At 31.8% G+C, this 25,170-nt stretch overlaps 1 protein-coding gene and 1 long non-coding RNA gene across 3 annotated transcripts in view; one reads left to right on the top strand and one right to left on the bottom strand.

The window, feature by feature from the left end:
* Nucleotides 1–21,537, bottom strand: LOC134715091 (uncharacterized). Of its 2 annotated transcripts, XR_010106611.1 has the most exons (5): nucleotides 21,453–21,537; nucleotides 7,477–7,591; nucleotides 6,835–7,012; nucleotides 5,124–5,221; nucleotides 1–1,605 (listed from the first exon to the last, which is right to left on the bottom strand). It is a non-coding gene; the product is annotated as an uncharacterized LOC134715091 (long non-coding RNA). The 2 variants fall into 2 exon arrangements; XR_010106610.1 differs by lacking the exon at nucleotides 6,835–7,012.
* The window catches only part of LOC134715089 (zinc finger protein 532-like), a 22,890-nt gene continuing 19,247 nt past the window's right edge, over nucleotides 21,528–25,170 (top strand). Inside the window, exon 1 of the mRNA XM_063576996.1 lies at nucleotides 21,528–21,649. The gene's annotated coding sequence lies outside the window, so the exon portion shown is untranslated. The remainder of the gene's footprint in view (nucleotides 21,650–25,170) is intronic.

The following is a 25,170-nucleotide window of genomic DNA, read 5'->3' as shown; positions in this document are numbered from 1 at the left end:
ACATTGTGGCTTTATTGTTTTATAAATATTTTACGATAAGAAAATAGATGCTATAGATTAATCCATATTATCCTATTGAACATTATCAATATTGTTTTTTCTTACCTCAAAATATCTATTTATGTGGATGTGAACACTTTTATTAATGATATATAAATACACAATTACAATACAATTAGACTGTAAAAAAGCCCTTGTTTATAGTATATACAATAGTTAAATGGAAATAAATAGATCTAACTCATACTGAAATACATAAATAACAACAGACTACTAGCAGTTCACTGAGATGCCAGCTCCAGACTTCAATCAAACTGACTGAAAGATTATGATTACATCATATGAACATCAGGCACAATCCTTCCCGTAAGGGTTTAGTATCATACCATCATAACATAAATGAGAAGAACATAACCTGTGTCATATCAAAAACTGTTTTTTTAATAAATGTGTTTAGTTCCGATACAAAGACCCTATATAAAGTGGATCAATATTAATCCCAAAATATGAAATCTTTAATGACCTGACAACAGTATCGTAACTATATCCCTTCTAAATTAGTCTATGGAAAGGTTTTGTTAGTTTCCGAGGTGAATACTGACACCTTTGTGCTTTATAAAGAATACTTCCATAAAAAATTGGATGTGAAATACCTGAACGTATATAAGAAGTCTGCATGTTCAGCTATATTTATGAATGATGTCCTTAAACCCTGGTGTAATTATTTTTTAGTAATACATAAATTTATCTCGTTAAAATCTAAAACATTGTTACATACACGAGCGAATTGTACAAGTTGAGATATATAAACACCGGAAAATACCTTGTCACCATCTAAAAATGGATAATTAATGATAGGAAATGAAAAATCACCTCTTATATCATAAATTATAGTATTCAGCTTTCCTTAAGTGATATATATAGATATCAAGATCGAGGAAAGGGCAGTGATCATTGTTAGTATTAGCTTTATTTAAAGTAAGTTCAACAGGATAAATTTCTTTACTATACATACTGAAGTCGTCATTATTGATATCCAAATATCTAAAAGTATTATTAAATTTGTTAATCAGATGTAGTTTCGATGGGTCTTTGCTTATTTTTGTCATAAATACATGCATCATCGTCTTTGTCTATCTCCTTACTATAACCTATTGACTCCAATTTTCGACGTTTCTCTAGATTAAATTCTACAGCAAAGTGTGACATATTAAGCGTGTTATTGTTCGACGTGTCAATCTCTTTACCGTATGTAGGTACTGAAAGCAAATATCACGTCTGTGGGGACCATTTCCCTGTACTATATGGTCTTCTACAATGTCCCAGTAGTGATCTGCGCCTACTACATGTAGCAACTATATCTCGAATGAATCTTGCTGTGTCATCATGTGCACTAACTTCAAACCACGTAAATATTCATATTTCGTATCAATGCTACTCATTTGATTCTGTAGAGGCATAATAATGAAAGGTACTATCAGTACTTTGATTGGCATTACGTGTCCTGCATCGGTTTTCAGGTAGGCTGTTGTCTTTTCTTAAGTGTCTCATGGTTTTCTCTTTACCTTCAAATGCTGATAACTGTGTAATTTCTGTTCCCTCTATCTGTAAGTAAAGTTTATTGGTTAATACCTCCTGCGGTAAAAACAATCTTTGCACTCCTTTGTCAAGGAGAATATTCGTAACAATGAAATGAATATACAGGAAAATTATGCTAATAGAACATCATTCTGATGATCAAGATATTACTCTTCAAATAAGATTTTATTAATTAAAAGTGTTGCATAACAAAACAATTTCTTGATATTGACCAAATTGTATTATACTGAATGGTCAGTTGAAATTTTGTGCCACAGTAAAATTGATAAATATGCATGAATTGAGATGTTCAGTGTACAACACTAAGATTGCAACCTAATCAAACAAAACACCTTGACATCAGTATACAGTCTTCAATTATTTATAAAGTCACCTGTAAGTAAGCACCTCTTCAAGTAATTTTTTTAGTTTATGGATAGAAGTTTCATTGACCTTATCATATCTCCCTTTTTTCATTTTTAGCTCACCTGGCCCGAAGGGCCAAGTGAGCTTTTCTCATCACTTGGCGTCCGTCGTCCGTCGTCGTCCGTCGTCGTCCGTCGTCGTCCGTCGTCGTTAACTTTTACAAAAATCTTCTCCTCTGAAACTACTGGGCCAAATCAAACCAAACTTGGCCACAATCATCATTGGGGTATCTAGTTTAAAAAATGTGTGGCGTGACCCGGTCAACCAACCAAGATGGCCGCCACGGCTAAAAATAGAACATAGGGGTAAAATGCAGTTTTTGGCTTATAACTCAAAAACCAAAGCATTTAGAGCAAATCTGACATGGGATAAAAATGTTTATCAGGTCAAGAACTATCTGCCCTGAAATTTTCAGATGAATCGGTCAATCGGTTGTTGGGTTGCTGCCCCTGAATTGGTAATTTTGAAGAAATTTTGCTGTTTTTGGTTATTATCTTGAATATTATTATAGTTAGAGATAAACTGTAAACAGCAACAATGTTCAGCAAAGTAAGATCTACAAATAAGTCAACATGACCAAAATGGTCAGTTGACCCGTTTAGGAGTTATTGCCCTTTATAGTCAATTTTTAACCATTTTTCGTTAATTAAAGTAATCTTTTACAAAAATCTTCTCCTCTGAAACTACTTGGCCAAATTAATCCAAACTTGGCCACAATCATCTTTGGGGTATCTAGTTTAAAAAATTTGTGGCGTGACCTGGTCAACCAACCAAGATGGCCGCCACGGCTAAAAATAGAACAAAGGGGTAAAATGCAGTTTTTGGCTTATAACTCAAAAACCAAAGCATTTTGAGGAAATCTGACATGGGATAAAAATGTTTATCAGGTCAAGATCTATCTGCCCTAAAATTTTCAGATGAATCGGTCAATCGGTTGTTGGGTCGCTGCCCCTGAATTGGTAATTTTGAGGAAATTTTGCTGTTTTTGGTTATTATCTTGAATATTATTATAGATAGAGATAAACTGTAAACAGCAATAATGTTCAGCAAAGTAAGATCTACAAATAAGTCAACATGACCAAAATGGTCAGTTGACCCGTTTAGGAGTTATTGCCCTTTATAGTCAATTTTTAACCATTTTTCGTAAATTAAAGTAATCTTTTACAAAAATCTTCTCCTCTGAAACTACTTGGCCAAATTAATCCAAACTTGGTCACAATCATCTTTGGGGTATCTAGTTTAAAAAATGTGTGGCGTGACCTGGTCAACCAACCAAGATGGCCGCCACCGCTAAAAATAGAACATAGGGGTAAAATGCAGTTTTTGGCTTATAACTCAAAAACCAAAGCATTTTGAGGAAATCTGACATGGGATAAAAATGTTTATCAGGTCAAGAACTATCTGCCCTGAAATTTTCAGATGAATCGGTCAATCGGTTGTTGGGTTGCTGCCCCTGAATTGGTAATTTTGAGGAAATTTTGCTGTTTTTGGTTATTATCTTGAATATTATTATAGATAGAGATAAATTGTAAACAGCAATAATGTTCAGCAAAGTAAGATCTACAAATAAGTCAACATGACCAAAATGGTCAGTTGACCCCTTTAGGAGTTATTGCCCTTTATAGTCAATTTTTAACCATTTTTCATAAATCTTAATCTTTTACAAAATCTCCACTGAAACTACTAGCCACAATCATCTTTGGGGTATCTAGTTTGAATCTTTTACAAAATCTCCACTGAAACTACTAGCCACAATCATCTTTGGGGTATCTAGTTTGAAAAATGTGTCCGATGACCTGGCCATTCAACCAAGATGGCCGCCACGGCTAAAAATAGAACATAGGGGTAAAATGCAGTTTTTTGCTTATAACTATGAAACCAAAGCATCTAGAGCAAATCTGACAAGAAGTTAAATTGTTAATCAAGTCAATATCTATCTGCCCTGAATTTTTCAGATGAATTGGACAACTGGTTGGTGGGTTGCTGCCCTCCAATTGGTAATTTTTAAAGAAATTTTGCCGTTTTTGGTTATCTTGAATACTATTATAGATAGCGATAAACTGTAAACAGCAATAATGTTCAGCAAAGTAAGATCTACAAATAAGTCAACATGACCTAAATGGTCAATTGACCCCTTAAGGAGTTATTGCCCTTTATAGTCAATTTTTAACAATTTTCATTAATTTGGTAAATTTATGTAAATTTTTACCAAATATAGTTCTCTGTTACTAATGGGCAAAGTTCATGATAGATATAATTGTAAGAAGCAAAATCGTTCAGTAAAGTAAGAACTTCAAACACATCACCATCACCAAAATACAATTTTGTCATGAATCCATTTGTGTCCTTTGTTTAATATGCACATAGACCAAGGTGAGCGACACAGGCTCTTTAGAGCCTCTAGTTATTAAAGTCAGGCATTATCAAGTCATACATTTTCCAGTTTGTAGAAGTCATCTTAGAGTCAAAAACATTTTTTTTTAATGCCCCTCGCAACAGCAGAGGGGGCATTAGGTATTACCCTTGTCCTTCTGTATGTATGTACTTAAGTCCCACTGTTGAAAACAGCGGTAGCACAAGTTGGATCAAACCAGCACTTTATGGATACGAATATTCTCCTTGACAAAGGAGCGCAAAGATTGTTTTTACTGCAGGAGGTATTAACCAATAAACTTTACTTACAGATAGAGGGAACAGAAATTACACAGTTATCAGCATTTGAAGGTAAAGAGAAAACCATGAGACACTTAAGAAAAGACAACAGCCTACCTGAAAACCGATGCAGGACACGTAATGCCAATCAAAGTACTGATAGTACCTTTCATTACTATGCCTCTACAGAATCAAATGAGTAGCATTGATACGAAATATGAATATTTACGTGGTTTGAAGTTAGTCAGATACGTAAGTTCATTCATTATGTTACTATTTCAGCAATTTTAAATGTCTCACATGACATGGCGTAACATATCCTTTCCACTCCTGGTCACAGATTATTTTTCAAATTGTTTCATAATTTTCTTAGTTCAAGTCATATACTGTATAACAATATATTTTTATAAGTTACAGTAAGAAAAGAACTAAGAGACATAGGAGTCATTATTTATTATTCAACATACCTTATATGAATCTCCAATCATGGCAGATATGATAATGTCTCAGGAAACATTAAACATTATTACTACTGGTCAATGGTTACAATTTCAAATTTAATCTCCTGAAAATATATCAATATATTGGTAAAATGCATACACCACGAATACAGGTATATATATAGCTAATGTGTAAATTTTTTTTAAAAGTTTTTGTGATGAGTATGGTTATTTAGGTTATTGATATACATATCATTATGGTTATTTTGATATCTGAATGTTTGAGTTTATACATTTAGTATCATAAATAAATTTATACATTTTGTATCATAAATAAATTTATACATTTTGTATCATAAATAAATTGATACATTTTGTATCATAAACAAATTTATACATTTTGTATCCTAAGTAAATTGCTAGAAACGGCCATAGACTGGATCAACAGAATGCTCTCCCCACTACACTATGCTGTTAAATGTTCTCTTAATAATATTTTCTAATTCATTTCAGCAATGGTGGCAGCTATGTTTGAAGTTGATTAGGGGTCATTAACCATTCTTCATAAAGAGGATCATATATACAATGTAGACAATATTCAACCATTTTTCTTCACAAAACTTTTTATAGAAAAACAAGAATGTGTCCATAGTACCTGGATGCTCCACTCACACTATCATTTTCTATGTTTAGTGGATCGTGAAATTGGAGGTAAAATCTCCCATTTGGCATTAAAATTAGAAAGATCATATCATAGGGCACATGTGTACTAAGTTTCAAGTTGATTGGACTTCAACTTCATCAAAAACTACCTCGACTAAAAACTGTAACCTGAAGTGGGACAAACGGACATACAGACCAGAAAACATAATGCCCCTCTACTATCTTAGGTGGGGCATAACAATTTATATTTTTAGTTAGTTCATGTTTGAATGCATATTGGATAATCCACCAGATTTCTAACAAATGGTCATAAATGTATCATTGGGTATATTTTAGGAACTTATTAAACATTCACCAGCTAGCAGTGTTCACATGATTTTTCAGTAGACTGATAACAAAATATTTATTCTTATTTACTGTGTTAGATTTGGTATTTACACAAATTTTGTGGAACAGATACACAGACAAAACAAAACAGTGTCTCCAAAGTTCAAACATTTTAACAAAGGGATATAACTGGATAATGTTAAGTGGAATTTAAATCTTAAATTATTTTTTTAGTTATTTCATATTGAACATCAGGTTAAATTGTTATCTAGCTATACACTCACTATGGCAGTAGTATTTTGATCTATGGTACATTCTTATGATGAAATGCATTTATTTAGATCATAAACTGAGTATGTGTCTTAATTGTAATCCAGTGAACATTTAAAAAAAAAACACCAAAAAATATTAAAATACAAACAGCTAGTACTTGGTTCCTGCAATAATTCATCAGATCAGCAAATCATATTAATATTTTTTCACTTTAATTGCAATCCATCCTTAATTGTTATTTACCAACAACAAAAAAGAGACCTTTCTCGAATCCCAACACTTGATTTTCTTATTTGATCTTACTATTTGTATGTCAATGTTTTTACTTTCATTGGTCATAAAATTTTAAGAAGATATTTGAAAATATGCTCATTGATTGATGTTTATGATTAAATATAAAAGTGAAATTTGCCATATATCAGCTGGTAAAATTGACAACTGTTTGTCATTGGAAATGTGGCAATCTTCTAAAAACCTTCTGTGATGGCTGTAAGATCTGCAGCTCTTGGAAATTGTATATTGGGTAAGCACGAGTTGATTGCAGAGCGTACACTATGTATTATCCTTGATGCAGATGACATGGATATGCCATGGTTATCACCCACCTCCGACTGACAATCCCCTTTTGCCAAAAATCTAAGAGTGGTCAGAACCTACAAGTTCATCGCAATGTTAATTCAGGTTTATAGTCACTATCTTTATATAATTACTTTTGGCAAGAAAACTTAGGCATGAAACAACAGTTTGAAATTCTAAGGTTTAATTAAGACACTGTGCATATTCAACAACAAGATTGCACACACTGAAATGTCCCACCTTCTTCACTTATCATATATATGTTCTAAATATGGCAGGCTAAACAATAAAAATTATACTGTGATTTTGTTTAAAAACATGGGAGAAATTTAGAACTCACACAGGCACCCGCATAAACCATCCCAGATACACAGACAAAAAAAAACCAATGTCACAAAATATATAAAGAAAGGGACATAACTTAATATTTTTCAGTGGAATTTAATCTTAAATTATTTTTTGAGTTATTTCCCTTTAAACATCAAGTTAAATTTCAATATCACTAAACAATCACCAATTTTTGCAGTAATATTTCACTCACCTCACCATACCATGTTAAAGTATTCTGTTTGAAGGTCCATCCTTTTGATGAAATGCATTTATATAGAACATAAACTGAGTATGTGTCTTTATTGTAAACTTGTGATCATGAATATCTGAAAAAAACACCAAAAAACATTAAAATACAAACAGTACTTGGATCCAGCAATAATTTACCATCAAATCATCCATATTTTCATTTTTAATGCATCCTAAATTGTTCTCAACATAAAAATAAATAATTCTTGAATCCCAACATCAATTTTCTTAATTGATCTTAATATTTTTATGTCAATATGTTTTACTTTCATTGAACATAAAATGTTTAGATAAACAGATATTTGAAAATATGCTCATGATAGATATTAATGAATATAAAAGGAAAATTTGTCATCTATCAGATGGTAAGTTTAATTGACCACTGTTTAGCAAGGTGCTAAAAATAACCAGATGCTCCGCAGGGCGCAGCATTATACGACCGCAGAGGTTGAACCCTGAACGGTTGGGGCAAGTATGGACACAACATTCAAGCTAGATTCAGCTCTAAATTTGGATTTTGATTTAATAGTTGACACAGCATAGGTTTCTGACACAGAATGAATGTGGTCTAATGAACTTAAAATTTTTGTTTTGCCTTGGAGCAATTCACTATGCTGTTGAATATTAATCCTCTGAAAAAAATGTTTGAAGAAATTTTCTTTTTATTTATGAAATTTCAAATGAGAAAAATTGAACCCCCCCCAATTTTTTTTTCACCCCCCCCCCCCCCCCCCCCCCATTCCTTTATTCCAAAACCGATCTCAATTCAAATTTCTAATGGAGTTTGCAACAATAATTACTCATTTAAATACATCATAAAATATTAAAATGGAAAAAAAGTGCTTGTTATCACTGAATGGTAAAGATTGTTTTAATTTATCATTTGGTAGTAAAAGTCAATAAACATTGTATATTGTATAAAACAATGATTTAAGTTGATTCAATTTCTATTCTGGACAAAGAAAGATAACTCCAATTGAAATTTCTTGCTAGATATTGCCTGCTATTGTGCAATACTGTGCAATTGAAGATTTCTTGCTATTGCGCAATACTATACAATTGAAAATTTCTTGCTATTGCACAATACTGTGCATGGAAGATGTCTTGTTTTTGCTGAGTACTGTGCAATTGAAAATTTCTTGTTATTGCACAATACTTAATATAATAATTTTGGATCCTGATTTGGACCAACTTGAAAACTGGGCCCATTATCAACCAGATGCTCCGCAGGGCGTAGCTTTATACGACCGCAGAGGTTGAACCCTGAACGGTTGGGGCAAGTATGGACACAACATTCAAGCTGGATTCCGCTCTAAATTTGGATTGTGATTAAATAGTTGACACAGCATAGGTTTCTGACACAGAATGAATGTATTCAAATGAACTAAAAAAAAAAATTGTTTTCTCTTAGAGCAATTCACTATGCTGTTGAATATTAATCCTCTCAAAAAAATGTTTGAAGAAATTTTCTTTTTATTTATGAAATTTCAAATGAGAAAAATTTAACCCAATTTTTTATTCACATCCCCCTTCCCCTTATTCCAAAACTAATTTCAATTAAAATATTCTAATGGAGTTTGCAACAATTACTACTCATTTAAATACATGATGTAAAAAAAACTGCTTGTTATCACTGAATGGTAAAGATTATTTAAATTTATCAGTTGGTAGTAAAAAGTGAATATACATTGTATATTGTATATAATAAAGATTTAAGTTGATTCTGGACAAAGAAAGATAACTCCAATTAAAAAAAAATCTTGCAGATATTTCTTGCTTACTATACTGGACAAAGAAAGATAACTCTTAATTAAAAAAAAAATTGCTATTTCACAATATTGTGAAATAAAATATTTCTTGCCATTGCACAATACTGTGCAATTGAAAAGACTTGCTATTGCACAATACTTAATATAATAATTTTAGATCCTGATTTGGACCAACTTGAAAACTGGGCCCATAATCAAAAATCTAAGTACATGTTTAGATTCAGCATATCAAAGAGGCCCAAGAATTTATTTTTTGTTAAAGTCAAACTTAGTTTAATTTTGGACCCTTTGCACTTTAATTTAGACCAATTTTAAAACTGGACCAAAAATTAAGAATCTACATACACAGTTAGATTTGGCATATCAAAGAACCCCAATTATTCAATTTTTGATGAAATCAAACAATGTTTAATTTTGGACCCCGATTTGGGCCAACTTGAAAACTGGGCCAATAATCAAAAATCTAAGTACATTTTTAGATTCAGCATATCAAAGAACCCCAAGGTTTCAATTTTTGTTAAAATCAAACTAAGTTTAATTTTGGACCCTTTGGACCTTAATGTAGACCAATTTGAAAAAGGGACCAAAAATTAAGAATCTACATACACAGTTAGATTCGGCATATTAAAGAACCCCAATTATTCAATTTTGATGAAATCAAACAAAGTTTAATTTTGGGCCCAAAGGCCCCTTTTTCCTTAACTGTTGGGACCAAAACTTCCAAAATCAATACCAACCTTCCTTTTATAGTCATAAACCTTGTGTTTAAATTTCATAGATTTCTATTCACTTATACTAACGCTATGGTGCGAAAACCAAGAAAAATGCTTATTTGGGTCCCTTTATGGCCCCTAATTCCTAAACTGTTAGGACCGAAACTCCCAAAATTAATACCAACCTTCCTTTTGTGGTCATAAACATTGTGTTTAAATTTCATTGATTTCTATTTACTTTAACTAAAGTTATTTTGCGAAAACCAAGAATAATGCTTATTTGGGCCCTTTTTTGGCCCCTAATTCCTAAACTGTTAAAAATAAAACTCCCAAAATCAATCCCAACCTTTATTTTGTGGTTATAAACCTTGTGTCAAAATTTCATAGATTTCTATTAACTTAAACTAAAGTTATAGTGCGAAAACCAAGAAAATGCTTATTTGGGCCCTTTTTGGCCCCTAATTCCTAAAATGTTGGGACCAAAACTCCCAAAATCAATACCAGCCTTCCTTTTATGGTTATAAACCTTGTGTTAAAATTTCATAGATTTCTATTCACTTTTACTAAAGTTAGAGTGCGAAAACTAAAAGTATTCGGACGACGACGACGACGACGACGACGACGACGACGACGACGACGACGACGACGACGACGACGCCAACGTGATAGCAATATACGACGAAATTTTTTTCAAAATTTGCGGTCGTATAAAAATGTGTCACTTTAATTTAACATCAAACATAGCATCAATCATGATAGAAATTAATTAACTGCAATAAATATAGGCACCTGAAGTAAACAAGATCTGGTTATAACAAAAAATCACATTATGAAAAAAATGTATGTGGCTGGGGGTTTCCCGTGGCTGGGACATCCCCTTCTCATGCTTATAAACATTACAACTATCTACATGTAAACTGACACCACAATAAAAGAAACAAGGGGGAACACCTCTATTACAAATAGTGTTATAGCTGAAATTGCTTATAATAATAATATAATCATATATATAACCATTAACATAGCATTATCAAACATAGTACATGAATACTATACATGTAAATAAATGAATGAAAAGGGGGAACAATTCCAGCACATTTTTTTTAAACATTTGATTGTTTATCATTTCCATTACCAGTATAACTGGTTTACTTGTCACTGAATTTTATTTCATTTTAATATTTTATGGGTAATCTTGATCCTTCAAATGTGGATTTCAGTGTACCTGCTTGACATTTATTTAAACTTCCTGTGTGTATTTAAAGGTACATTATAAAATCGTACCAACATAATTTATATAATTTGGTGATTTATCAAATCTGATACATTGAAATGGACTCTTTGTCACATTCCACATATACATTTTTAATTTGATCAATTAAGATATTTAACTTATGCTCAACATTAGGTCAAACATAAATGACCTTATCTTACTTCATCTTTTAAAAAGCCAATACATTGAAGATGGATCAATTATACATAAAGCAACCATATCATTGCCATTAATAGCACAAGATGGACCTTTACTTTTGGACTACCCTTAATCTATCTTCAGTTCTCCTTGTCTAGAAGCAATGCATTGGCTTTGGAACGCAGGATAGATCAACTGATCAATATATTGTCTTCATTTCTTTAAATCAACCACTTTGTATGATTCATGGTGCCATGATTAGGATAGAAAACAGGTGGATCTCAGAACTAAAATCCTTTAGATCAGGATAGAAAATAGTTGGATCACAGAACTAAAATCCTTTAGATCAGGATACAAAGGTGTAATGTTGACTGCTTTACTCCAGTTTTTGACATTTTTACCTACTATGTTTCTTTGTTTTGTTTGCATGTGACATCGTTGTCAACATAATAGAATTCTATGTCACTGTCATACAAGTGACAGGTTTAGCTCTAGATACAATGAAACTATAAAATCAGGTTCAATCCATCATTATCTACATATATATAAAAATACCTGTACCAAGTCATGACAGTATATGAAAGTTTTCATCCATTGGTTTGATGTGTTTGAGCTTTTGATTTTTGACATTTTAATAATTACAGGATTTTCATTTTTAATTTTCCTTGGAGTTCAGTATTTTTGTTATTTTAATGTGAACCCTCACATTACTTTTTCAAACCTTTGGGATATCATAGATGTGATAATCTATCAAGAGCACTCATACCCCTAGCCAGGTTGGTTCCCCCTCCCCCCTCTTGAAACCAAATAACCACTGTTCAAGTCAAGGTTCTGTTCAAATTGTGACTGTTAAAGTTGAGTTCATGAGTCCAAATAACCACCCCCCTTGGAAATTCCTGGCTACAGGCCTGGCACTATACATATATGAATGACGTACAAGAAAGATGCATATCAACAATATAGAGTTCCAGATCCACAACCATAAAACCTTACAGACTTATTAATATCTATGCATTTTTGAAGATAGATCGAGCTGTATGGTAGTTTCTTATTAATTTTTTCAATTCTAAAAATATATATAGGTAGATTAACCTAAAGAGGAATAATTATCTGCAACTTTTTTCAGTTTATATGAACTTGTTTTTGCCAGGAAATACAGTGAAAAGGGACACAAGCTGATATTCAATTTTAAAAAAGAAGGAGCCATGTATATATAATTGTTATCTATAGGGTACAAAATGGTCCACTTTGTGACATGCATATAAATAATTCATGAGGTGCAGTATGGCATACATTATACATGTTTGAACTTTTAAATATAATTCATAAAGTAACGAAATAGCATACACAGATATTTAATCCATCATAATTCATGTAATTGGAAGGAAATGCCGAACATAAAATATTTCATCAGGTATAATATATATGAAAAAGAGGGACGAAAGATACCAGAGGGACAGTCAAACTCATAAATCGAAAATAAACTGACAAGGCCATGGCTCAAAACGAAAAAGACAAACAATAATAAACATGACACAACATAGAAAACTAAAGAATAAACCTCATAAACCCCACCAAAAACTAGGAAGTCAGGGGTACTACTGTTCAAGTTATTTTTATTTACTTGAAGAAGTAAAAAAAAATATACTTATATATATAAGAGGGGTAGGACCTTTATTGGGACTCCAGGATCGGGTGTTTTTAAGCTCGGGATTTTGGGATTGACGCTGTCAGGATCCTGCAATTCATTTTACAAATTTCAGGACCTCTTGATTTCATGTTTTTTAAGCCTAGGATTTCGGGATTTCTGGATCAGAAATCTTATAAACTTATTTATATGAATTATAATCTAAGTAAGATATCTTATGTATATCTAACTGTGTATTTTAACTTTTGAATTTTGGCATGTTTTTTTTTAAATAAGTCTACATTTAAGTCCAAAATAAACTTTGTGTTTGATTCCTATAAAAACTAAATATATGGGTTTCTTCAATATGTTGAATGATGAAATTAAATCTAACCGTGCATTTAGATTTAGGATTTATGGTGCCATTCAAATTGGTCCACGTACATTAAATTCTTGGGGTTCTTTGATATGCTGAATCAAATCATGTACTAAGATATTGGATATTGGACCATAATACATGTAGGTACATGTTAAACTTCAATTTTTTTAGTTCCTCAACCACATTCCTTCTGTGTCAGCAACCTATGTTGTGACTAATATATAAAAGAAATCCAAGTTCAGAGCTGTTTCAAGCATTTATTTTGTGACGTTACATTTTGTACTTGTCCCAAATGTTGAAGGTTCTACCTTTTTCTGTCAAATAAACTTGTGCCCTTTTTATTCTCATTGTTAAAGGCTGTTCAGTGGCTTATAATTGTTTACTACCACTTCATTTTGACTCTAGTGGAAAGTTGCCTTATTATCAATTATACCGTATCTCTTTATTTTAAGCTCTACAGACCTGAAGGACAACTCTAGCTTATTGGACATTTTTCAAACACTACAGTGTCTTTAGTTGATTCAATAAGTTTACAAATGGTTTAAGTAAAAGATGATAAAATTCAAGCTTAAATATGAAAAATCTATCAAATATGCCATAAAAACTTTTTCGATGTTTTTATCTACAATGGAGGTGGCTGCACTGATGTTAAGTCACATCCTTTGAATATTATATGTTATGTATTACCATCAAATACAACATCTTTTCAAATATTAAGACTGAACACTAATGTGTCCACTTCCATTTTAGACAAAAACAATTTTATAATTAACCTAAATGCTTTATAAATTGTGATGATTTCAGTAATATTGCACAAATTCATGATGCTATTACGGGCTATTACCTGCTGCATGTGCATTTTATTGTCAAACACCCATAATATTCTACTTTCCAATAAATAGCTTAAGGATTATATTTTTAATAACATATTGGTCAAAATGCTATATTGTGGGACCAAAAAAGGGTTTCACCAAGGCCTACTCTATTATAAATAGAGAAAATCTGGTTAAAACAGAATAAAGTGACAATACTTTCGGGCCCAAAAAGGGTCTTTAAAAGTTAAGAATAGGAATAGTGCTAAAATCTATATATTTGATTGATTGATTGATTGATTGTTGATTGCTTTACGTCGCATTAACACAAAAAGGCTATATATTTGAAGACTCATAAATATCTGAAAATCCAATCATATAAGATATCTCATATACTTCATAAAATTGATAAATATCAGAAAAAAAACCTTTTTATACACTAAATAATAGAAAAATATTTTTGCAATTGTCTTTATTTTATTAAATTATCAACCAAAATTTTCTTCTTTTATTCAGAATCGATATCAGAGGTTGAAAACAAACACTGAAAGGCAAGAGAGAAGCTGCTGATGCAAGAAGAAAACTAATAATGAAAAAAACACCTGATTTATGGAAGGAATGTGATGCCTTCAAGAATAAACTACAGATCTTGTTTATTTCTTCAGAATGTGAACTGTCTCCAGGATGATTCAAATTTTGATATTTGTTTCATTGGCAATATGTACTTGACAAGAGGAATAAAAATCAATTTCAAATTCTGTTCATTTGAAGACAATTTCAGCTGAAATTATTTTTTGACCAAGATACATGTTTATATACTGTTGAAATATAAAAAAAATATGGTGAAAATTGAGTTAAGTTATATTATAAAGATTGCTGTCCATCGTGCTTTCCTTTTTATACGGGACGTATTATGGTACACTGTTGACCGTCTGTCTGTTGTCAAAATGTTGGACATGACTTAAAAACACTTTAACCTATATGCCTGAAACTTTGGTGAACTGTTTATATCTATAAACTGGAGCTCCCTTTCGTTTTTTTTAAATTTAAAATTTAGCCTTTTCAAGTTTTTGGGTTTTATTCATTAACTAGAGGGTCTAAAGAGCCTGTGTTGCTCACCTTGGTTTAAGTAGATATAGGAAGATGTGGTGTGAGTGCCAATGAGACAACTCTCCATCCAAGTAACAATTTAAGTAAACCATTATAGGTTAAAGTACGGCCTTCAACACGGAGCCTTGGCTTACACCAAACAACAAGCTATAAAGGGCCCCAAAATTACTAGTGTAAAACCATTCAAACGGGAAAACCAATGGTCTAATAATAAAGTGCATATTAAACAAAATTAAAGTACAAAGATGGAATCATGACAAAATTGTGTTTTGGTGATGGTGATGTGTCTGTAGGTCTTACTTTACTTAACATTCTTGCTGCTTACAATTACCTATATCTAAAATGAACTTGGCCCAGTAGTTACAGTGGAAAATATTTTGTAAAAATTTACAACAAAATTTATGATAATTGTTAAAAATTAACTATGAAGGGCAATAACTCCTCAAGGGGTCAATTGACCAATTTGGTCATGTTGACTTATTTTTATACGACCACAAAAATTTGATTGGGATCATAATGGTAGGATGTCTGTGACGTTGGTGCGTCCAAAGACACATTTGGTTTACAGACAATAACTTTTTAGTTTACGTGAATGGATCTCTTTGAAATTTTATAAGTAGATTCAATACCACAAAAGAAAGAAAGGTTGGGACTGCTTTTGGGGATTATGATCCCACAGGTTTAGGAATTAGAGGCCAATAGTTTCAGGACAACAAGTTGTGTTTGAGTATTTCTATGGCTCAGAAATTGTACCAACAATGTTGAATACCATATATAAGTAGAAGGTTGTGATTTATTTTAAGGGTTATAGGGCAAACTGTCTAGGAATTAAGGGCCAAAAACAAGCATTTTTCTAGTTTCAGGACTATAACTTGTGTGTAACTGTATGGATCTCTCTGATATTGTATCTCAAGGTTCCATATTACCGTGAAAGGGAAGGCTTTGATTGCATTTGGGGTTGATTTCCCCAAAGATGTAGGAATAAGGGGCCCTAAAAAGGGCCAAAAAGAAGCATTTTTCAAATTCACAGACAATACCTTGTTTTAAGTGTTTTAAGTGTATGGATCTCTCTGGAATTATATTGCAAGGTTTCTTGCTACAAAGGGAAGGCTGGAATTGAGTTTTGGGGTTCTTGCTCTTAGCATTTTCGTAGTTTCCAGTCAACTATTTAAGTGTACAAATCTCCTGTGTGAGGGTGGGGTGGGGTTACAATTTTTATACAACTGCTAAAATTGACATTTTTTTGGTCGTATATTGGTATCACGTTGGCGTCGTCGTCGTCCGAAGACATTTGGTTTTCGCACTCTAACTTTAGTAAAAGTTAATAGAAATCTATGAAATTTAAACACAAGGTTTATGACCATAAAAGTAAGGTTGAGATTGATTTTATATGTATTTGTCCCAACAGTTAAGGATCCAGGGGCCAAAAAGGATCCAAATAAGCATTTTTCTTAGTTTTCGCACAATAACTTTAGTATAGGTAAACAGAAATCTATGAAATTTTAACATAAGGTCTATGACCACAAAAGGAAGGTTAGGATTGATTTGGGGAGGTTTAGTGCCATCAGTTTAGGTATTAGGGGCCAAAAACAGGTCCCAAATAAGCATTTTTCTTGCTTTTTGCACAATAACTTTAGTATAAGTTAATAGAAATCTATGAAATCAGGATCCAAAATTATTATATTAAGTATTGTGCAATAGCAAGAAATTTTCAATTGCACAGTATTCAGCAATAGCAAGAAATCTTCAATTGCACAGTATTGTGCAATAGCAAGAAATTTTCATTGCACAGTATTGCGCAATAGCAAGAAATCTTCAATTGCACAGTATTGTGCAATAGCAAGAATTTTTTTAATTGGAGTTATCTTTCTTTGTCCTGAATAGTAGTTGAATCAACTTAAATCATTGTTTTATACAATTTACAATGTATATTCACTTTTACTACCAACTGATAGATTAAAACAATCTTTACCATTCAGTGATATCAAGCACTTTTTTTTTACATCTTAATATTTTATGATGTATTTAAAATGAATAGTTATTGTTGCAAACTCCATTAGAAATTTGAATTGAGATCAGTTTTGGAATATGGGAAAGGAGGATGTGTAAAAAAATTGGGGGGGGGGGTAATTTTTTTTTTTTTTTCAGATTTAATAATTAAAAAGAACATTTCTTCAAACATTTTTTGAGAGGATTTATATTCAACAGTAAGTAAACTGCTCAAAGACAAAACAAAAATTTTCTGTCAGAAACCTATACTGTGTCAACTATTTAATCACAATTCAAATTTAGAGCTGAATCCAGCTTGAATGTTGTGTCCATACTTGTCCCAACTGTTCAGAGTTCGACCTCTATGGTCGTATAAAGCTACGCCCAGCAGAGCATCTGGTTCTAATTTCAGATTTTAGAAATTAAATAGAATGTTTTTTTAGGGGATTAATATCCAACAGCAGAAAGAATTACTCCAAAGCAAAAACAAATTAAGTTCATTAGAACAAATTCATTCTGTGTCAAAAACCTATGCTTGTCAACTATTTTAATCACAATCCAAAATTCAGTCTTGGGAATGACGACTTTTTTTTTACCAATATTTGAGTTTTTTCCCCATTAAAACTAACTACAGTTTATAGACAAAAAAAAAAAAAAGGCAGACATTAACCATGCAGGGGGAAATTACACTGTAAAAAAAATTTGGGTCCAGATTTTTAAAGGAAAGTAGTGATTTGGTGCAGCTGAAAAAAGGTTTTAAATTAACACTTCGGAAGCTGTCAAAAGATTTCAAGACGCCTTAAACATAAAATTGTCCATATTTTGAGTTAGAGACGATGAAGTTTTCTATGATTTTGATATAATTTGTCCCAAATTTAGTACACCACACTGTAAAAGTTTCTTTGAGAAAGCACAGGTGGGATTTTTTTAATTTTCCTTTATGTTCTAAAAGAAATGCACTACTAAATAATTGTGGTCTCGGACCAAGTGTGATGTATTTCAATATATAAATACAAGTACAGAACTGCTGACCCAGCATCTGATGACCGCAAGTTCTGGTGGATGATCACAAGCACTAGTATCAGAAAAAAAAATCTTATCTCTAGTCTATACCTGAGAGTGAGGTAAAATTATATAAAGGTACATTCATGGGATTTGTTTCTGAGACATTTACTGAGATTGTGTGTGGGGGATGAATTCATTACATAGAAATCAACCTCACCTTAAAAGCTACTATTATATTGTGGTGATGTAATTGTTTACTTTTGTTTGTTGTCATATATTATATTAATATTTGTATATAATTACATTAGATGTATGTTTTATTATAATACGATATTCTGATTGGCTAACTGCACATCACATGTTACTCCGTAAGCAATTGCATGAGTCAATAACATTTATCATTCATGGCGACACGAGGTCCCACAATAAAGTGCACAGGTGAATTAAATAAAACTTGATAAAAATCGTGTTTTCATGATCCTAGCTAAAAAATGTAATTATAAGTATTGAATGCTTCTTTTTGTTCTAATAACTTCTGTTCCTGGTCGGGTTGAGCATAAACAAGATGGAAAAAAGATTTTTTGTAACATCGTGACCATGATGTGAAATGAATTCAATGGATATTGTTGTCCTGAAATACTTGCAATTTTGTTTCTGTGTGTGTACTAGAAAAATGAAAAAGGTATTTATAAACAAAATATTCCAATTTAACGATTGTCTGATGTTGACCTCGTGAGATAAACAAAAACAGGAGGTCTTCATTTTTTTTTAAGTTGGGATGATTGTTGTGTTCTTATCTCTGTGTATTTTCATCATAATTTGTTCACATACCAAATCAAATGTTCAAATTTCATTGTCAGGACCTTTCTACTGCACTACTAAACATTTTTTTTTATATGAAGTACATTCCATGTATATAAGAATGCCTATTTATAATATGAAACCTCTCAGGATGGATATTCAACTTCAAAGTTTAAAAACACGTATCGTAATACATGACCGTTTACCGTTTTGTTTTTTTTATTTTAAAAATCTTTCAAGGGAGATAAATTGTTTACCAGTGATTGTGACAAAATGGCAGGAGTTCAAATTATTAAATAATAAAAGGATTTAACACCCGCAAACGGGCTGGAATTGTGGCATCTTAATGTTCAATTGATAATTGAACCTCACGCAAGTCTACGACTTCCATTAATATTCCCGCCTTTGCCAAATTTACCGTTCTACGACTGCTTAAACCCAGTCGGGAATTTGCGACCAATATTCCTCGTAGGTCGTAAATCGTAAATATTTGCGAAACGGTCCAAATCGTTAAAATGGTCGTACGACCTTTTTCACGATTTACGACCCTTTGTGAAACGGTGGCCAGGACCCTCCTACCCTCCCTCATATGAGTAAATTAATAATGTTTATATAATCTCCCTTTAATTTTCTCAAAAATTTACTTATACAAGTAAATTTTTCTTACAATCCTACAAAAATTCTCAAGTTTTGAGATGCAGTAAAATCAGGGCTTTAATGATTTTTTCCTAGGTTAGCTCATATTTTTCAAATGGAGTTCAATGTTTCATTTCATTAATTCAACAAAGAAACTAGTTGCACACAGATCTTTTAAAAGTACTTGCGCAAGGCCTTCAAAAATTGCCCCTTGGGCGCTTGTAAATGAGCAGTGTTCTGAAGATAACAGACAAATGGGATTTTCATGCCCATGTTATTAACCTTAAATGATTAGTAAATGCATCTGCAAAGGGCAGATAACTTAAAATTATATAAGAGCAAAGAAATCCTAAAAATTCAATAAAAGAAGATAGGTCGATGACTTTTTTACTTATACAAGTAAAAAAAAATTAATGTCTATAAGCATGATAAGGGACATAACTCAGCCAATATTTTTTTGTACCTATATAAGTAAATAAAATTCACTTGTATAAGTAGCCTACAACTTTACTTATGTAAGTATATTAGGTGGGTCTCATTGGGGTCTAAGTGTGACGCGGGATTGCTGATTTTTCGTAAGCGTGAAAGTCAAATTATTATGGCGTGAAAACGGGAAATGAGGTCTTGCGGGACCCGGGAAATGACAAAAAAAATGAGAATTGCTTACGTACATAGTGTTAGCGGGATACAGGAATCTGACAAAACAGTAAGCGGGATCCTGGATCGGAACCCCCAAATGAGACTTCCTATTAATGAGGGTGGTAAAGGTCTATTTTCGTGCAAGGTGATCACGTTCAACATGTTTTCACTTTTTTATTTGACTTTCAGTCGTGCAAGGCAGGTGCCTCGTTCAACATGGTCTGCTTATTTAATTTTAGGTAACATGCATCATGATTTTCTAATAAGTACTTATTTTGCGTGCTCAGTATTTTTCAAATAAAATTCAAACACTTGAAAGGGATTGTCAAGAAATACTTTTTTAAAAGGCGTAAACCATTTATATCATAAATGTGTATACTAAATCAGGAATATCCAAGATAAACAGAGAATTTATATATACAAGAAGACAGTGACTCAGTCACAAAAGGTTCACATCAAATTCTTTATTTTTCATGCAACGATCATGACAGAAATTATTTCGCGTTCACCATGAAAATATGTCTTATTTCACATTTTTTATGTGCAAGCAACCCCTTTTACCACCCTCATTAATATTACTTCTTCAAGTAATTAAAAATAATTAACTTGTACAAGTAGTTACCCTGACAGGGGTGATCTCAGTTGCTCCGGAAGGGTAAGCAGATCTAGTACGAAATGGTCAGGAATGAAATATTCTTTTTCGGGTAAGGAATAGATAGGGAAGGAATGACTATATTTCGCAGTATGATAACTTAATGAGGTTCTTTCTAAATGTCATTCATGATATATATTTTTCACTATAAACATTATTGAGCATCTCATGATCTGCTTTGAATGTAGAATGTTAAAAATCTTTTATGTAAGTCTGACATACATTGTATAATATATGGGCAAGTGTGTACAGTATGTCAGTAAATTGTTTTGTAATCACTAAGCAAATGCTAAGGGTAAAAAAGGGGGAGGAAGGTTTATATGGAAATGTTAGTTCTAATATTTTACCTATGTATAGATTTTCAACATTTGTAATATTTATAAATTTGTATTAACCTTATCAATCTTGTACAAGCCAAATAAGTTATTTTTGTACTTTCATTTCAGATCATTTCACATGTTTACCTTACTTGTCAAGCGGTTTTCGAGAATTGTGGGATAGATCACGTGACATGCTGATCGAAAAAAAAAAAGAGGATGATCTTTCTCCAACTAGTCAACATACTTTCAAAACATCGATAACGTAACCAATGGTAAGATACTATCAAAAACAACATTCTAAAACTGATGCACTATTGCAATAATACATGATTTCCATCCGAAATAACACACTGAATCGTCGACAGTTAAGTGACACAGTTTTTGTTATTGATCCGGAAGATAACTCGACGGCCATTTTGATAATTTATTGATTGAACAAAACCTGTTTACTGCGAAAACAAGTACAAGTTGAATTATGTCCTACATCTGCATAACAAAATAAATTCGTGCATAGAATGCATATTAAAATAAAGATTATACTCTGACATTGCAAAAGCCTGGCAACAGCAATTTTACTATTTTTTTCTAGGGAGTCCTTATATGAATAAATATAACTTTATAATTCAGCATCATGCTCCCTCAACATTCTTAATTTCTTTATAAGATAAATATAAATGTTTTTTTTTCAGAAACTTAATATGTGGTGCGCTTTTGATTTTTTTCTAGTTATATTTTTATTTATGCGTTGAAAACTTGTGGAGCATGTGATATAAAAAAATATAATATTAAAAAATACCAATAGAGTGGGGTGCTCATTTTTTGCCATATCTTTCCATGTTTTCTTCAGTTTATGTTCAGGTCTTTATGTTTTTGAAGTATACTGATATTTCTAAATGAAGATACATACATGTGATGGACTGTGAAACTCAGATCAGGAGATTTGGAAATTTTGGTCAGGAGATTAGGACTCAGATCAGGAGGTTTTTTATCGACATAAATTTTGTCGTAAATGTAACCATATGAAGTAGAAATTGTGTTTTTTCTACAAATTGTAATATGTTTAAAGTACCCTTATTGCCTTTCTATTTGAATAAAATAAAATATTAAGAAGAATCTGTTTAGTTTTGTTTTGTTTTTGATAAATGATTGTTCACTTCTTGCAAATAAATCATTATATTTATCTATCTTATCTGTATAGATTTTTATTCATGTCTCCATCTCCTTATCATTGGTAAATGTATAGACAAATAAGAAAGAAATAAGCTCTACATGTTTGTTTGCAACATCATAAATTAATTAAAAAAATAACAAACACTAACAGTAGTACTGCATGGCTTTTAAGCATTATGCCAGTCTTATTTGTAGAAAACTTAAAAAGACTTTTAACATTTTAAAATGTTTTGCTATTTCTAGCTTACACAATAAAATCTTATATATATTCTAACATCTACAATTCTCAAACCCAAGGTTTTATAATTCCAATTAAACTAACTAGAAATTTATAAGTCTAAATGTACATATTGTATGTTCCAATCACAATAATGAGAAACAGATTTATAATATAAACTTCAATTTAATCCTTGAAAGGAGGTCTAGATTGCTAAAATAATTTATAAATTTATATTTTTTTATTTGTCCCAGAACATTTAAATTCATTTAATCAACATCCGTTTATGATTATTTGATTAAAATATTAATCATTTATAGTCTTTTTACAATTTACATTTTTAAAAGCAAAATAACTGAAAACAGGATAAAACAAAGGGAAGTAACAAAAATGTATTTCAATATTCCCAATACACATCGTTTTTATAACACAACGGCAGTTAGCCAGAGGTAAACATTGTTGATAACCAATATGTTTGACACCCCAGCTGTCAAGTGAAGCCAATTAATTATACATCTTCTTTGATGTACAGGTAAAATTTAACACAGGTGTCAATTACACCCGTACAGTAGTAAGAAATGATCAAATATGGCGTCTGAAAATTTTCATTCATGAAATATTTCATACACGGGAGTTTTTTCTCCTGAACGGGAGGACGGGAGGAGACCCCTGAAAACGGGAGGGAGGTTTACATGTATGAAGATATTAACTTCAAATGCAAAATATTCTTAGCTTGAAAATGTGTGTTTTGAGTGAAAGTTGGATTTAAAAGGGTGTTAGAAATTTCCTAATTTTTTGTCAATGGGGGACACATATTCGCCGTTTTTACATATCTATTTAAAACCAAACAACTGCAGCTTTTAACAATATTTATCAAATAAATTTCATTATAGACAAATAGCAGACATTTGAAAGGTGTAAAAAACTAAAAGTTAGGGCAATCAGTCAATGCATTACTAAGAAATGCTTCTTTGAAATCGTTTTTGTCATTTAGGAAATTGGCTGAAAATGGTTACCCTTTTTTGATCCTTTGCCATGAGTGCCAAAATTTAGTCTCATTTTCAAAAATAATCATATTTGTTATAAAAATATAATTTAACAGCATATTTCTTCCATTTAAACCATCCTTTGAAGTTTTTACACCCCAAAATCAGAAAACGGTGAAATTGTGTCCACGGCGAATATGAGCACCCCACTCTACACAGATATAAATTTTATTTTTTCCTTTATGATAAGACTTTATTAGTTTTTTTTTATACTGATGGGATTTTGTATAAATAAGTATATATTCAGCTGCAGAAAAATAATTATCACCATGATCACTGCTCAAAATGTTGCATGCTTATTCTATGTTGTGTCATGTGTACTATTAATTGTTTGTTTGTCTGTTTCTTTTTTAGCCTTGGTGTTGTCATTTTATTTTCGATATATGACACTCCGTTTGACTGTCCCTCTGGTATCTTTCGTCCCTCTTTTACTAAATAATTTTGATAAAAAAGTTTGATGTGAATTAAGTTGCCGTTTAAATGCCATTTCATGCATTTATTTTGGAATATGGAATAAACAAGTGACCCACAGTCTTTTTTTATTTTGGTCAATATACATGATATATGTGACATACATGGTTAGATCATGCACAGTTTAGATTGACTTTTAAAAAACTAATTTTCACTTCAGCAGTTTATTGGCATCAGTAAATATCACTTTTTCAAAATGCAATAAAACTATACTATAATTTACCTCTGACATCAAAAGACAGTAATTGTATAATATAAAGGGCCAGTTTTAACGGTTTATGTGATGACTTTCAAATGACTGGTCAATTTAATGTTTATCATCACGTCATAATTTTGTAAAATATGGACTTCCCAGGACATCATGGCAGCTGTAAGTTGAAAATCATGTGAAAGATTATAATAAAATTGAGAATGGAAATGGGGAATGTGTCAAAGAGACAACAACCCGACCAAATAAAAAACAACAGCAGAAGGTCACCAACAGGTCTTCAATGTAGCGAGAAATTCCTGCACCCGGAGGCGTACTTCAGCTGGCCCCTAAACAAATATATACTAGTCCAGTGAAAATGAACGCCATACTTATTTCCAAATTGTACACAAGAAACTAAAATTAATATAATACAAGACTAACAAAGGCCAGAGGCTCCTGACTTGGGACAGGCGCAAAAATGTGGCGGGGTTAAACATGTTTGTGAGATCTCAACCCTCCCCTTATACCTCTAACCAATGTAGAAAAGTAAACACATAACAATAAGCCTATTTATAATTGAAAATATTTATTCATCACTTTTTAATTAATCGTTAAAGAGCTTAAATTGTTTATATCATTTTGTTATAAAGATATATCTCCTTCATTTTAACAAATTGGTAGTGAAAAACCCACTGCTGA

Source organism: Mytilus trossulus, chromosome 4 (genome assembly GCF_036588685.1).
Source record: "Mytilus trossulus isolate FHL-02 chromosome 4, PNRI_Mtr1.1.1.hap1, whole genome shotgun sequence".
Taxonomy (NCBI): domain Eukaryota; kingdom Metazoa; phylum Mollusca; class Bivalvia; order Mytilida; family Mytilidae; genus Mytilus; species Mytilus trossulus.
Note: the sequence above shows the minus strand (reverse complement) of the source record. Positions and strands in the feature narration are given on the sequence as shown.